Here is a 4,830-nt window from a genome sequence, read left to right on the forward strand (position 1 = left end):
ATGTGAGGCATTCTCGGAACATTTACTTTATGCTTTCAAAATTGAACTGCGGGGTTGTCATGATAATGACTTGGCCTAAATATACAAGCAACTCCGCCAACATTTCCCTAATTTTTTCCAACTTTGCGCGCTGGTTTATAACGTTTTACAGTCAGCTCACGTGAACATATATAGACTGATTTTAACTGCCATTTATTAAATGTGTCGGTTCAAAAACTGCGCTTTTTTTATATGCCAACAACTTAGGTCATGTATAAAAATACATCTACCAACTTTGCAATAACTTTCCACAACTTTGCAATAACTTTGCACATCTTTACACGATGCGTTAACAGCGTAAAACAAACTACGTGCAGACAACATGAACAACGTGTTCGAGAAAATTAGAAGTAATTTGAAAAGTTTCCATTAATTAAATAAAGTTACAAAAACGCCACGATTTTCCACTATGAATGATTGACATCACAGTAAGAAAAAATGCAGGAACGTTGCCTTATATTTTTTCCATGAGTGTGATGAAACAAAAAAAATATAAATTCTACAGGACTTTTACCCAGGGAGTCTCCCATGCAAGTACTAACCCAATCTGATTAAAATCTGATGTAGTGTGCGGGCTTTAATTATTTTAGCTATAAACTTATTTTAATTTTATTTTTCATTACTTTTGTTATTAATGCCCTTTTATTTTATTATTTTACTTTGATTTTTTTTAAATTCCGCCCTACCTACATCTGATCCGACGCCTATGTAAGTCCCGTTCAAATCTCGCGTAAGTAACAGCCAATCACAGACCCCCTTTTATACAGGCTGTCGGTTGCTTACTTTTCAGTGTATACGGGCAATCTATCTATACATTATATTTTGCCCACTTGAATAAACCATTAATAGAAAATTGCTAGTATATTTTTATTTGCAAAAGAAATTCCACAGCATTTTACAATTTTTGTCATTACATTGAATATGTTTTTCACTTCCAACAAATGTGTACACTTCCAGATACATCTTCGCCAGCCAAGGTTCGTTCATTCAGTCATCGCTTCAATTTTACATCACTGAGCATAATTATCTAGAATGGAAGCAAAAAAATAAGTAAATCGTAATGATTAGAACACTGTAAACAGCTATAGTAAACAATGCAAACTGATTTTAAATTGTATAACGGTCACCGGCCCACGGCATCGACGCAGAAAATTGGAGCAAAATAATATTTCCTGATCAATTGCGATGTGTTCCAAATAAAAAAAATATTTTATTCCAGTCCAAATCAGCTCAATTACTTTAATAAAGAGTTATTGTATAATGTACAAAACATTGATACAATTTGATGAATATTTACAGCTACGGCTTCAATACCGGAGACGATTTTGGCCCGATCGTCAACAAAACATCACCTGTCTCCAGGGCTGGCGACTGGAAAAAGACACCGGTGTTCGGTCGAACCGGTGGAAACAAAATCGTCACTCCCAGAATAACTATGCAAAATAAGGATCGAACCATTCGAGCCACAATATTAACATAAAAATGACTTTCGTTGCATTTTACAATGATAAACTTACCGAAAAGCCGTGTCATTCCCCGGGTGTCATTCTCGGTCGCTAACGTCTGTATAATCCGCCATTTTATTTGAGTCTGTTTGCTACCTGACGTCATCATGTGCACTATAGAAGGAGGTCTGTGATTCGTTGACTAAAATCGTCGATAGTGGGTCTCGTTGAAATCTCGTTACATAGGCATCGGCTCAGATGTAGGTAGGGCGGAATTAAAAAAAATCACAAAATCAAAATCAAAGTAAAATAATAAAATAAAAGGGCATTAATAACAAATATAATAAAAAATAAAATAAAAATAAGTTTATAGCCAAAATAATTAAAGCCCGTACACTACATCAGATTTTAATCAGATTGGTACTAACCACGCCCGATTGTGCTTTACTTTAAACATTTGTCGAGCACCTAACCACACAGCAGCATGGATTATTCGAAATTAAGCCGAATTGGCGGCTATTTTATGTTTTGGAGGTTTTCATTCGATATCGCTTGCACAGGTACCTCTATATTGACCTATGACCTATACATACTTGATTTAACGCTACGTTGATTTAACACCAATTTACGAAATATTAATTCGTATTTCGAATTTTCTACTACGGGACTTGTTAATATGATATCAAAGGTAACAACACCGCATGAAACTACCAACTTTGCAATCGCTTTTCACAACTTTGTAAGCAGTTTGTTCTCGATTTTTCGGTTGACTGGTGTGATAATCTGCATATATGTGAGGCATTCTCGGAACATTTACTTTATGTTTTCAAAATTGAACTGCGGGGTTGTCATGATAATGACTTGGCTTAAATATACAAGCAACTCCGCCAACATTTCCCTAGTTTTTTCCAACTTTGCGCGCTGGTTTATAACGTTTTACAGTCAGCTCACGTGAACATATATAGGCTGATTTTAACTGCCATTTATTAAATGTGTCGGCTAAAAAACTGTGCTTTTTTTATATGCCAACAACTTAGGTCATGTATACAAATACATCTACCAACTTTGCAATAACTTTCCACAACTTAGCAATAACTTTGCACATCTTTACACGATGCGTTAACAGCGTAAAACAAACTACGTGCAGACAACATGAACAACGTGTTCGAGAAAATTAGAAGTAATTTGAAAAGTTTCCATTAATTAAATAAAGTTACAAAAACGCCACGATTTTCCACTATGAATGATTGACATCACAGTAAGAAAAAATGCAGGAACGTTGCCTTATATTTTTTCCATGAGTGTGATGAAACAAAAAAAATATAAATTCTACAGGACTTTTACCCAGGTAGTCTCCCATGCAAGTACTAACCACGCCCGATTGTGCTTTACTTTAAACATTTGTCGAGCACCTAACCACGCAGCAGCATGGATTATTCGAAATTAAGCCGAATTGGCGGCTATTTTATGTTTTGGAGGTTTTCATTCGATATCGCTTACACAGGTACCTCTATATTGACCTATGACCTATATATACTTAATTTAACGCTACGTTGATTTAACACCAATTTACGAAATATTAATTCGTATTTCGAATTTTCTACTACGGGACTTGTTAATATGATATCAAAGGTAACAATCCCGCATGAAACTACCAACTTTGCAATCGCTTTTCACAACTTTGTAAGCAGTTTGTTGTCGATTTTTCGGTTGACTGGTGTGATAATCTGCATATATGTGAGGCATTCTCGGAACATTTACTTTATGTTTTCAAAATTGAACTGCGGGGTTGTCATGATAATGACTTGGCTTAAATATACAAGCAACTCCGCCAATATATCCTTCGTTTTTTCAACTTTGCACAAAGTTTTCTAACGTTTTACAGTCAGTTCACGTGAACATCTATATGCTGCTTTCAACTGGCTTTAATTAAATTGATCGACTTAACAACTGCGCCTTTCTATATGCCAACAACTTAGGTCATATATACAAATACATCAACCAACTTTACAATAACTTTCCACAACTTTGCAATAACTTTGTACATCTTTACACGATGCGTTAACAGCGTAAAGCCAACTACGTGCTGACAACATGAACAAACTTATTCGTGAAAATTACAAGTGATTTGAAAAGTTTCCATTAATTAGAAAAAGTTACAAAAACGCCACGATTTTGCACTATGAATGATTGACATCACAGTAAGAAAAAATGCAGGAACGTTGCCTTATATTTTTTCCATGAGTGTGATGAAACAAAAAAATATAAATTCTACAGGACTTTTACCCAGGTAGTCTCCCATGCAAGTACTAACCACGCCCGATTGTGCTTTACTTTAAACATTTGTCGAGCACTTAGCCACACAGCAGCATGGATTATTCGAAATTAAGCCGAATTGGCGGCTATTTTATGTTTTGGAGGTTTTCATTTGATATCGCTTGCACAGGTACCTCTATATTGACCTATGACCTATACATACTTGATTTAACACTACGTTGATTTAACACCAATTTACGAAATATTTGTTCGTATTTCGAATTTTCTACTACGGGACTTGTTAATATGATATCACAGTTAACAATCCCTCTTGAAACTACCAAGTTTGCAATCTTATTTCACAACTTTGTAAGCAGTTTGTTGTCGGGTTTTCGGTTGACTGGTGTGATAATCGGCTTATATGTGAGGCATTCTCGGAACATTTACTTTATGTTTTCACAATTTAACTCGGTGTTGTCATGATAATGATTTAGGTTAAATATTTAAGCTACTCCGCCAATATTTCCTTCGTTTTTTCAACTTTGCACAAAGTTTTCTAACGTTTTACAGTCAGTTCACGTGAACATCTATATGCTGCTTTCAACTGGCTTTAATTAAATTGATCGACTTAACAACTGCGCCTTTCTATATGCCAACAACTTAGGTCATGTATACAAATACATCAACCAACTTTACAATAACTTTCCACAACTTTGCAATAACTTTGCACATCTTTACACGATGCGTTAACAGCGTAAAACAAACTACGTGCAGACAACATGAACAACTTGTTCGTGAAAATTACAAGTAATTTGAAAAGTTTCCATTAATTAAATAAAGTTACAAAAACGCCACGATTTTCCACTATGAATGATTGACATCACAGTAAGAAAAAATGCAGGAACGTTGCCTTATATTGAGTGTGATGAAACAAAAAAAATATAAATTCTACAGGACTTTTACCCAGGTAGTCTCCCATGCAAGTACTAACCACGCCCGATTGTACTTTACCTTAAACATTTGTCGAGCACCTAGCCACACAGCAGCATGGATTATTCGAAATTAAGCCGAATTGGCGGCTATTTTATGT

The 4,830-nt window shown here is 35.2% G+C and overlaps 1 long non-coding RNA gene across 1 annotated transcript; it reads right to left on the reverse strand.

The window, feature by feature from the left end:
- Window positions 1-892: 892 nt before the first annotated feature.
- LOC146733891 (uncharacterized) lies at window positions 893-1,827 on the reverse strand. The gene is made up of 2 exons (XR_014931646.1): window positions 1,557-1,827; window positions 893-1,066 (listed from the first exon to the last, which is right to left on the reverse strand). It is a non-coding gene; the product is annotated as an uncharacterized LOC146733891 (long non-coding RNA).
- Between the last annotated feature and the right edge of the window lie 3,003 nt (window positions 1,828-4,830).

The sequence above is a fragment of the Saccoglossus kowalevskii genome, chromosome 15 (assembly GCF_978046115.1).
Source record: "Saccoglossus kowalevskii chromosome 15, keSacKowa6.1, whole genome shotgun sequence".
Classification (NCBI taxonomy): domain Eukaryota; kingdom Metazoa; phylum Hemichordata; class Enteropneusta; family Harrimaniidae; genus Saccoglossus; species Saccoglossus kowalevskii.